The following is an 11,910-nucleotide window of genomic DNA, read 5'->3' on the forward strand; positions in this document are numbered from 1 at the left end:
AGAGATAGATGTATGAGAGCAAATTTATTAGGGGAGTTGGTTCACATGATCATGGAGGCTGAGAAGCTCCACCATATGCTGTGTGCAAGTTGAAAAAACAGAAAAGCATGGTTCATTTCAAGTCTGAAGGCTTGAGAGCCAGTGGGGCTGATGGTGTAACTTTCAGTCTGAAGTTGAAGACCTCAGAGCTTGGATGACTACTGGCCCAAGTCACTAAGTCCAAAGGTTAGATAACTTGGAGTTTTGGTGTCCAAAGGCATGAGAAGACAGGTGCCCCAACTTCAGAAAAAAAAAAAAAAAAGAATGAGTAAGTTTGTCTTTCTTTGGACCTTTCTTCTATTTGGGCCTTCAGCAGATTGAATGGTACCAACCACTTTGGGTGAAGACATAGTCTCCATGCAACGCTGTTGATTGAAGTTGACATTGGCAAAAAACTGCAAAGAACCTCAGTTGCCACAGCTGTCTGTATCTGCAGTAGTGGTGAGGGTTGTTATTGTGTTCGACAGTGCTGAAAATTGCTGGGGTTTTTTTTTTTTTTTAATCTCTTTTTCTCCCACCTGGATGTTTTGGCTGAGGTGTTCTTTCTTGGTGCCAGCTTCTTCTTGCTGGTGTATTTATGGTGGTGATGGTACTGGTGTCTGATGTATAGTGTTCATGGCGCAGATGTATGAAGTATGGACATGTAGAAAAACCACAGCTCTGTAGGCCAACGTTCTGGTGCCACTAGTGCCAGGAGTGCTGGCACCACCACTGCTATGTCAGTAATAATGTGCAGGATGAAGGAAAATACAGAGAACCTGAAGATCTGGACTCTGTAGCACAGGTTTATGAATAACTACTGCTGTTCCAGGGACCTGAGTGTGGACATGCCTGGTGTGGAAGTGACTTCACAGCAGTGGAGTTTCTCCAGTGTCTGATGTGCCCGTATTTATGGAGCAGCTGCTGACTTCAAGTCTAGAACTTAGACATTATTAGAGCAATAGTTGCTCTTGAGCCATGGGTGTGATCTAGCTAACTGTGATGGTGACTCCAATGTTGGAGACACGGCCGCTCACAAAGTAGTGGAAGACCCATGTTCTAGAGTGCAGTGCATGCACAGGGACTGTGGCTCTGGGGCCTAGGGTGGAGTTAGCCCAGTGGAAATTGTCATTGCTCCAGTTTCTGATGTGTTGGTGGATGTGGTTCACCTGTAGATCTATTGTCTGAAGCACAGGCTCATGAGGAGTGATAGTGTCTCTAGAGTTTGGGGCATGTGTTGCCTCACTGTGGCGGTGGCTTAGAGAATCCCACCGCCTTTATGGAAAGGATGAGAGAGGCACTAATAAAACACACCTCTTTATCCCCTGGTTCAGTGGAGGGACAGCTCATTCAGAAGGACAAGTTTATTACACAGATTGCTCCCAATATTAGAAGAAAATTACAGAAGCAAGTTGTAGGACCAGATAGCAACCCAGAGAACCTCCTGAGAATAGCCACTTCAGTATTTTACAATAGGGATCAGGAGGAAGACCAAGAAAAGGAGAGTAAATACATGAACAGAGGCTCTAGTAGCAGCATTGCAAGCTTGCAAAGTTCGGGATCCCTGAGGTACATCCACTAGCTGTTATTGATGTGACAAGTCATGGCATTTTAACAAGGAAGGCCCAGGCAGCAAGACAAAGCCACCTCGACCCTGTCCAGCCTGTGGCAGAGACCACTGGAGAAGGGTCTGCCCCCAGAGATAGAGGTCACTGGCTTCAGAACCAGTCTCACAGATGGTTCAGCAGGACTGATGAGTCCTGGGGCTCAAACCACTGGCTCCAGCAACTCAGACTGTTACTACAGCATAGGAGCCCCAGGTGATTCTGGAAATTGAAGGAAAGAAGGTAGCTCACCTTCTGGATACTGGAGCCAGTCTCTCTTCTCCTCTCTAATTTAGGTCTCCCCTCTTACCACAGCATGACCATAAGGGACATCTCAGGAAAAACTCTAACCTGATATTTTTCTCAACCTCTTAGCTGCAGGTGGGGGGACCTACTATTTCCCACTCCTTTATTAGGTAGAGATATTCTAGCTCGCTTGGGGGTCAGCATCCATATAACCCTAGAGCAAACTCTTTGTCTCCCCCTGATGGAAGCTAACATTAATCCAGAAGTTTGGGCAACTCAAGGAAGAATAGTTTGAGCTATAACCGCTAAGGCAGTCCAGATTTACCTGAAGGATCCAACTTCTTTTCCTAACCAGAGACAGTATCTCCTAAGGCCAGAGGCTAGGAAAGCGCTAGAAGCCATTACAAATAACCTAAAGATGCAAGGCCTCCTCAAACCCTGTAATAGCCCCTGCAACACCCCAATATTAGGAGTGCAGAAACCCAATGGGGAATGGAGACTAGTTCAGGACCTTTGCCTCATTAATGAAGCTGTAGTTCTAATTCATTCAGTGGTACCTAATCCCTATACCGTGTTAACTCTATTTGAGTTAATGGTTTACAGTTCTAGATTTAAACGATGCCCTTTTCTGTATACCATTACATCCAGACTCTCAACGCCTGTTTGCTTTCAAAGATCCCTCCAGCCAGACCACCCATTTAACATAGACAGTGTTGCCTCAGGGATGTTGAGATAGTTCTCATCTGTTTGGACAGGTACTTTCAAAAGACCTCTCTGAGCTCTCTCATCCTCAAGTTAGGGTCTTGCAGTACGTTGATGATATCTGCTCTGTGTTCCAACTGAGGAAGCTTCTCAGAAAGGAACTTAAGCTCTTCTCAACTTCTTAGCTAACAGAAGATACAAGGTTTCAAAACCCAAGGCCCAGCTCCGCAAAACCTCATTGAACTATCTAGACTTAGTGCTGTCTGAGGGGACCAGAGCATTAGGGGAAGAGAGGATTCAGCCTATTTCCTCCTTCCCCCTCTCCAAAACCCTCAAGCAACTAAGAGGATTTGGGGGCATTACAGGATTTTGTAGACTATGGATACCTGGGTATCGTGAAATAGCTTGTCCATTATATAACCTCATAAAAGATACTCAGGGAGCTAAAGGTCATCTTCTAACTAGGAACCTGAAACTCAAAGGGACTTCAATCAGTTAAAACAAGCCTTGATTAAGGCACCAGCTCTCAGACTTTCTGTAGGGAAGGCCTTCACTCTGTATGTACCAGAAAGTAAGGGAATGGTCTTGGGAGTTTTAACACAGGCCCGAGGACTAGCTCAACAGCCAGTGAGTTACCTAAGTTAGAAACTTGATTTGGTGGTTAAAGGATGGCCAGCCTGCCTCCGAGCCATTGCCTCAGTGGCTCTGCTGGTCCCAGATGCCTCCAAATTAACCCTGGGAATTGGTTTAACTGTTTACACCTCACGTAACATGGCAGGACTACTGCACTCTATGGGGAGACTTTGGCTAACAGATACCTACTCCTTAAATATCAAGCTCTCTGTTAGAGGGCTCCAACATCTAATTAAAGACTTGTTCTCTCCTAAATCCAGCCACCTTCTTCCCTGAGGAAACTGGGGAACATGAGCATAATTGTGAACATGTCAGAGTACAGGCCTATGCAGCCTGGGAAGTTCTCAGGGAACCTACACCTATAGAACCCAGATTGGATCCTCTTCACAGATGGGAGTTCTTTTGTAGAACGAGGCATCCATAAGGCAGGATACACAGTAGTCTCTCTATATGATGTTAATGAAAGTGTCTCTTCTCCCTCCAGGCACAAGCACTCAATTAGCTGAGCTGATAGCTCTTACAAGAACAATTGAATTAAGGAAAGGAAAGGCAGCTAACATTTATGTTGGCTCCAAGTATGCTTTCTTGGTTCTCCATGTTCATGCTGCCGTTTGGAAGGAAAGGCATTCTCTTATCGCCAGTGAATGGACCACCTATAAAATATCACCAAAAAATTAGCAGGTTATTATCCTCGGTTTTCCTTCCACGAAAAAATAGTAGTGATGCATTTCTGTAGGGAACATCAAAAGAGAACAGACGAGGTAGCCAATAGAAATAGATTAGCCGATCAGGCGACCAAGTCAGCGGCAAGGAAGCTTCCAGACATCAACACACTTCAAACTCCTCTAATCTGGAAAGGCTCCATAATAGAAATTAAACCTCAGTACTCCCCTACAGAAATAGGGTGAGCCACTTCTCGCAGGTATACATTTCAGCCCTCAGGACGGCTACAGTCGGAAGCTGGCAAATGAAGTTTGCCAGCCTCCAGCTAATGGAAATTCTTTAAAGTCCTTCACCAAGATTTTCACTTGGGAAAGGATAAAACTTATTAATGTGCTGAGAGATTGTTCTCAGGAAAGAATTTACTAAAAACAGTCAAGCAAGTCGTTAATGCTTTTGAAGTCTGTCTTAAAAACAATCCCCTGAACAGGTGACTCCTTCCTTCTCAAACTCAAAGAATAGAAAGTTATCCAGGGGAGGACTGGCAAATAGATTTCATCCACATGCCAAAGACAAAAGGCATTCAATACCTGCTGGTATGGGTAGATACCTTCACTAACTGGGTAGAAGCATTTACCTGCCATACAGGAAAAGTCTCTGAGGTAGTAAAAGTATTAGTTAATGAAATAACTCCCTGCTTTGGTCTACATAAGTATCTTCAAAGTGACAATGGGCCTCAAAGACACAATGGATCTCAAAAGCACTAGGCATATAATACCATCTCCATTGTGCTTGGAGACCCCAATCCTCAGGAAAGGTAGACAAAACTAATGGTATTATCAAGAGACACTTCAGAAAATTATCCCAAGAAACTCACCTGCCTTGGGTCACTCTTCTTCCCATGGCCTTACTACAAATAAGAAATACTCCTTCAAAATTAAGTCTTAGCCCTTTTGAGATGCTGTATGGATGGACCTTTCCTTACCAATGATTTTCTATTAGATCAGGAAACCTCTGAGCTAGTTAAGCATGTAACCTCTCTGGCTCACTTTCATCAGGAATTAGCACAATTTGTGAAAGCCAAACCCCAGGAAATTGGACCCCCTCTATTTAACCCAGTAGATTTGGTACTGGTAAAACTCTTTCTTCTCTCTCTCCCTCCCTAAGCCCAAGCTGGGAAGGGCCTTACATTGTTCTTCTTTCAACCTCCTCAGCAATAAAAGTTACGGGAATTGACTCCTGGATACATCACACTTCAGTCAAAGCCTGGAATGCTGAGGGAGCAACCCCCGACAGCCCAGAGGAATGTCCTGAATATCAACATGAAAAATAGGAGATCTTAAGCTGGAAATCACAAAAAAAAAAAAGTAACTGAGTAAGAACTACTCATTACTCATCTCGCACTTACCTCACTAAATACTTTTGTGTCATTTTTACCTCTCCTTTGAGATTTATCGCCAAATATTACAACTTCTTTTTGGTGGAAATTATTTACTATGCCACCCTTGCACGAATTGCTAATACTCACTCTACTATTTGCAGTAGGGCTATATACTGTAGCACCCACAGGGTGGAATATTGGACAGAGAATCTCAATTAATGTAGCATTTTGCTTAATTATCATCCCCATAGCATGAATAACAGTTACAAACAGGAAGTAATTGTGAGCGTTTTACTGTCACTATATCTGTTAGGACTTTTTATCGCACTTAATAACATGTCACATCCTTTGGCTCCTACAATATCCGCCTTGGCCCATTTGTACAAGACTAATTGTTGGGTCTGTCCTAAGCAGTTCGCTCAATTCAATGGCACTAAGGAAACTTACAGTGACGCGGAATTCACTGTCTTAGGATTCCTTTTGTTGACTTTACCTTTAACCCTTAAAGACTTATCAGGCATAAATGGGACATGGTATGGGAGAACTTTCTTTTTTATTTTATTTTATTTTATTTATTTATTTATTTATTTATTTATTTATTTATTATTATACTTTAAGCTCCAGGGTACATGTGCATAATGTGCAGGTTTGTTACATATGTATACTTGTGTCATGTTGGTGTGCTGCACCCATCTGGGTAACTTACTCCTCTCAGGAGAACACTCTGCCCCCAGTGCCAAAGAACACTCTCCCCAAAGATAAGCTTCACACCCTCAGACTAGGAAAAGTTGATCGAGTGAAAAGCAAATGCCTCCCTCTGCTTCAAGAGCAGCGGGGAAGGACCACACTTGGGAGATCTCAGATATTTTAACATCACATTTGTAATTGCTGAAAGTTCAAAGATTGGGGGAGGAGACCGCAAAAAGGGTGATCTAAAAGGATCAGAAGACCTAGTGGGGGCTTTCAGAATCTAGCCTCTCCTGGTTGGAAGGGCTCAGATGGGAGTGGCATGTTCTATGTTACCAGCTTAATTATAATCTAAAGAATAACACATGGGCCTTTCCAAGCATGTGACCTCATGGAATTCCAGACCCTTGTATGATGTTTGCTAATAGTAGCAGCTTACAGATATGTGGGCCACCTGGAGACATCTGGACTGCCAGCCCTTGTCATAAGGATCATCTAAGATATTGGCCAGGGCATATAATATCTCTAATGTTTTGAAACTCCATTTGTCAGGTGGATGCTTCTTACTTGGTATGTCAAATTCCAAATGACAAGCCACAACGTAGAACCATCTCTTCAAGGAATGGGGCTATATTTTATCTGTGGCTCCTGGATACACTTAATCCTCCTAAGGCATTGGAAGGGAACTTGTACTTTAGTATCAGTAGTTCCCAACTTGTTATTTTTAAATTCTGCTCAGCATCATCTGCGGACATCCCTAACTTAGGCTCTTTTCTAGAAAACTGCACTATCTCGAATATGACAGACAAAGAGATCTATCATTTCTGTGCTATCACATGGAGATTTAACTGAAAGGGCAGACTGGGGAGGGCATGCACATGACAATCCCATTTTAGAAAAAACATGGATGGGAAATTCTATAGCCAGAGGTCTATTCTCATTTATGGGTATCCCTCTCCTTGAAAGATCAGTACTTTATATCTCTATTAGTATGCGCTGAAGATGTAAGGCAACTCTAGATGCCATAGAGGCACAACAGCAATCTATAGACTCTTTAGTCTCAGTAGTAGCATAAAATAGGCCTTAGATGTCCTTAAAATTGAAGTAAGAGGTACCTATGCACTTTTAAATGCAACATGCTGCTTCTAGATTAACACCTCTAGTAAAGTAGAGGAAAATCCACAGGTACTCAAAGATCAAATCAAAATTATCGACAGGCTAAGAGAAACTAAAGGCTTCAGCCCCAGGTGGTTACAATCCCTCTTTAAGTAATTCCAGTATTCCTTATGGAATTGGTTAGCTCCTTTATTAAGCCCCCTTTTGCTTATGTGTCTTTTATTAATATTTGGACCTTGTAACTCAATACTAACTTGAATTTTTCTTCTCATCCATCTGGAGGCAATCAAACTCCAAACGGTGCAGCAAAGTGAACCATGCATGGATAAGCCATTCTTCCAAGGACCCTTAGATCAACCCCAGGAGGAGCCCTAGCTGCTGTTCCTCACTCGATGCCCCTTTTCAGCAGGAAGTAGCCAGAAAGAGTTGTTGCCCAAAACCCCCTAACAGCAGTTAGGGTGACATCTCCTCATGCGGAATTGTTATAGAGTTATTAAGAAAATATTTTAGGCAGGTAGAGAGGATAAGGGGTCCTTGGTAAGGTTTGTTTATTTTGAAGTGTGATAACCTACCTTGTTTTAACCTGAGTGACTCTCTCCTAGCAGAGAGAGCCGCACAGACTCCATTTTAGTTTCTTCACTTGCAGCCCCCTTTATCCCCCTTAAGGGAATAACTAGTGCAAGCTGACTCCAAACACATCCAGGAATGCATCTGCTGATAAGATATTGAGGAAGGCTGTACCAGCAGCTCCTGGGAATGTGCTCCGTGGAAGGCACCTAAAAGCCCCTGCATTTATCTCTTAGTGATAGTTTAAGCCCCTGCACCTGGAACTGTTTAATTTTTTTGTAACTGCTTCTATAACCAATTAATTTTTTTAACTTTTGCCTGTTCTGCTTCTGTAAAACTGCTTCAGTTAAACTCCCCCTCCCCTATTTAGACCATAGTATAAAAGAGAATCTAGCCCTTTCTTCAGGGCCGAGAGAATTTTGAGCGCTAGCTGTCTCTCAGTAGCTGGCTAATAAAGGACTCCTTAATTTGTCTCAAAGTGTGGCGTTTCTCTATAACTCGCTTGGTTACAACATTTGGAGGCCCCAGCGAGATTTCGCTATGGGGTGAGAGCCAGACTCATTCCAGGCTCTCCCGGACAGACAGAGGACTTATAGGGGAGGCGCCACCTGAAGACGTTCCAGGGCCCCATAAGATCCCGTCTTCCAGAGAGGAACGGATTGACTACCCTTGTGTGCCCACAAAAAATTCAACTCCTGAGTCCTCAGTTTCTGGTCCCAGGAAGGTAAGTCAGATCTGACTCCGTTTCTCTGGGAGGGAACTGGCTCTGACAAGGACCCTCCCTTTTTGACTCTGCCCACATTCCAGGACGCTGGAGGACAGAGTCCTGGTTTTCCTCTTAGGCGACTGTGTCTCTCTGTGATGGAAGCGGCCCTGACGAAGGCCCTCCCTTGACTCTGTCCATATTCCAGAACACTGGAGGACTGAGTCCTGGTTTTTGGCAGGCCGGTCTGGTCTCTCCGTTTAGTATCTCTCTCTCTCTCTCTCTCTCTCTCTCTCTCTCTCTCTCTCTCTCTCTCTCCCCCCCCCCCTCCCCCCTCTCTCCCCCCCCTCTCTCCCCCCTCCCTCTTTCTCTCTCTCTCTTCCTTCTCTCATTCAAATCTCCTAGAGACCTCTGTTTTGGAACAAGAATAAGAAAACCGTTATAAACTCTGCGTGAATGAGTGCGTGAATGGGGAGTTCAAGGGCTTGTGCTTGAATTTCCAATTTGTAGCTCCACGGCGAAAGCTACGGAGTTCGAGTGGGCCCTCACCTGAGGTTCCGTGGCGACCTCATAAGGCTTAAGGCAGCACTGGACATAGCTCGATCTCAGCCGGGGGTTTATACTGGCCTGCCAATGCTAAGAGGAGCCTACGTCCCCTCAGGGGGAGCAGCCAGGCGGGCATCTGACTGATTCCATCATGGGATCCCTCACCCCTTGTTTGACTATAAAAAGAAAAAAAAAATGTTAAACTTGTTTATATGCCCTAGTGTCTATTTTCTTGTTTAGTGTCTAAGTTTCATATGTCAGGTCGCCGATACTGCCCAAGGCAACTGGGAAAGGACGTCTTCAAGGTCCTCAGTACTGATTTTCTACCACAGGAGGTCAAATTCCTCACCAGTTATTTGGGCTGGTCGTCCCAGTTCTGCCTTTTCTGTCAGAAACAAATCAGGTGGTGTTACAGGAAAGAGTGTGAGAAACACTCACCCATTTGGAATTTCTGACACCATAAAGGCTACTGGCATTTAGATTGCCACATCCCATGCCCAAGTGACTGGATCGCCTCCACATTAGATCAGTGGTGGATTCAAAATAGCCACCCTGCAGACCTGCTTGCCCACCTTTTCTGTCATCCTGTAACTTTTCCCGTGCCCTTGGATAGAAGACTGTGCAGAGAAACCTACTCTCGTACTGCTTTACTCCATCTGGACTCTTATTCTGTCCCCCTGTGGCTGCTCTCCTACCTTAGGAAAGATCCAAGTGGCCCCTTTCCTCCTCATCCTTATTCCTTACCCTGCACATCTCGTTTTCCTGTGTCACAGCAAGTCCGGCTCCTCCAGGATTTGGCTGTGCTCTCCCTCCTAAAACCCTTGAAAGAAAGAGCCAAGTTTGAACTTTTTGCCTTTGAGTCATGGAGACACCAAAAATATTTAGTCTATAGGTCAAGGGAAAGAGAGAGGCCATCTAGGTCCATCTGGCCAAGGAACCCTCAAGTCAGCCTCCAGTCCTCCTCCCTAAATCTCAAAGCTTAAGAAAACAAACCTCATGTGGCAGGAAGTGTTGGCTATAGTTGTTTTCCTGCTCCTTCCGCTTATGTTATTTCTGTTCTTCCAATACGCCAGCCCCCCAGGTCGTGAATTTCTCTGTCCTTGCTAGGTTTAATATCTCTGCTCAAACCTTGTTAAACTGCCTCCAAAATGGGAAACTCCTCTTCCTGGTCCTGTAAAGATTGGAGCCCTCTCCAATGTATGTTGCAGAACTTCTCTCTGGGCTTCTAAGAGGATTACGGAGTCTGCCTTAAGAAAGGCAAATTCCAGACACTCTGTGAAGTAGAATGGCCACAGTTTGGAACCGGGTGGCCCCCCTAGAAGGGTCATTTAACCCCACAGCTGTTCAGGCTGTGTGGCGGGTCCTTACTGGAATTCCTGGTCACCCCGATCAGTTTCCCTACATTTATCAATGGTTGGATTTGGTCTGGAGCCCTCCTCCCTGGCTCCGCTCATGCGCCATTCATGATCCCACTTCCAAGGTCCTTTCTGCATTTTTGCCCCGCCCCTCAGCCCCTCGGCTCCTCCTGTACTGCCTCCTTCTAAAGAACAGGAAAGTTTTCCTCACCCAGTTCCGCCACCCTATAACCCTCCTGCTCCCTCCATTTCTTCCCTTGTCTCCTTGACTACATTTCTTGTAGGCTCTCCACTATAGTCTCCCAATTGCCACTGAGGCAGGAGGAGGTAGGCCCCATCCTCCCGCTGAGAGAGGTGCAAATCCCTCCGGGTGATGAGCACCCTTCTTAGTTAATGTCCCTTTCTCTACCTCTGACCTGTACAACTGGAAGGCTCATAATCACCCCTTTTCTGAAAAGCCCCAGGTTTTGACCTCACTAATGGAGTCCGTGCTCTGGACTCACTGACCCACCTGGGATGACTGTCAGTAACTCCTTTTAACCCTTTTCACCTCTGAAGAGAGGGAATGTATCCGAAAGGAGGCCAGAAAGTATTACCTTACATCAGCTGGTGGGCCAGAAGAGGAAGCCCAAGACAAAATTGAGGAGGTTTTTCCCTCTACCTGGCCTAATTAGGACCCAAACTCCTCTGGTAGGAAGAGAGCTTTAGACGATTTCACCAGTATCTCCTTGCGGGTATCAAGGGAGCTGCTCGAAAACCCATAAATTTGTCAAAGACAATTGAAGTTGTCCAGAGGCCTGATGAGTCACTAGGGGCATTTTTGGAACCCCTCCAGGAGGCCTATTGGACTTACACCCCTTTTGACCTGGCGGCTCTTGAAAATAGCCATGCTCTTAATTTGGCGTTTGTGGCTCAGGCAGTCCCTGACATTAAAAGAAAATTACAAAAGCTAGAAGAACTTGCTGGAATGAACATCAGTGAACGTTTAGAGATAGCCCAAAAGGTTTTTGACAACCGAGAGTTTGAAAAGCAGAAACAGGCAGCTCAGGCAGCTGAAAAAACCACTGACAAAGCATCAAAAAGACAGGTAAAAATCATAGTGGCTGCCATTCAGGAAGTCAAAAAGGAAAGGCCCCCATCACAGAAGAATGGTCAGGGAAACCTGGGTCCCCCGCAAAAGGGCCAGAAAGGGGAGCGGGCTCACCTGGAGAAAAACCAATGCACTGTTTGCAAGCAGATAAGACACTGGAAAAAGGAATGCCCATTAAGACCAGAGGAAAAACCAGAAGAGAAAAAAGTTCTCACCCTCCCCACTGCGGAAGAATCTGATGATTGACGAGTCCAGGGCTCCTTTACACTTGGTCCCCAGGAGCTCATGATGACCGCCACAGTGGGGGGCCAGCCTGTACACTCCCTAATTGACACTGGGGCAGAACACCCGGTACTGCAGACGCCCCTAGGCAGTGTCTCTAATAGGAAAGTGGCTGTATAGGGGGCTACTGGAGTTATTCAGAAATATCCTATCAACCACTCACGAGAGGTGAGTTTGGGACAGAAAAGAGTAACCCACTCATTCCTTGTGGTCCCAGAGTGTCCTTTTCCCCTCCCAGGGTGAGACCTGCTCCACAAGCTGCAGGCATCTGTTTCTTCTCGGCCGAACAAGCTCACCTCATGTTAGGGGACACAATGTCC

The 11,910-nt window shown here is 45.2% G+C and overlaps 1 protein-coding gene across 1 annotated transcript in view; it reads right to left on the reverse strand.

The window, feature by feature from the left end:
- ITM2A (integral membrane protein 2A) overlaps positions 1–8,646 on the reverse strand; it is a 900,602-nt gene extending 891,956 nt beyond the window's left edge. The window contains exon 1 of the mRNA XM_050776423.1: positions 8,637–8,646. The gene's annotated coding sequence lies outside the window, so the exon portion shown is untranslated. The remainder of the gene's footprint in view (positions 1–8,636) is intronic.
- Positions 8,647–11,910: the final 3,264 nt, after the last annotated feature.

This window comes from Macaca thibetana, chromosome X, assembly GCF_024542745.1.
Source record: "Macaca thibetana thibetana isolate TM-01 chromosome X, ASM2454274v1, whole genome shotgun sequence".
NCBI lineage: Eukaryota > Metazoa > Chordata > Mammalia > Primates > Cercopithecidae > Macaca > Macaca thibetana.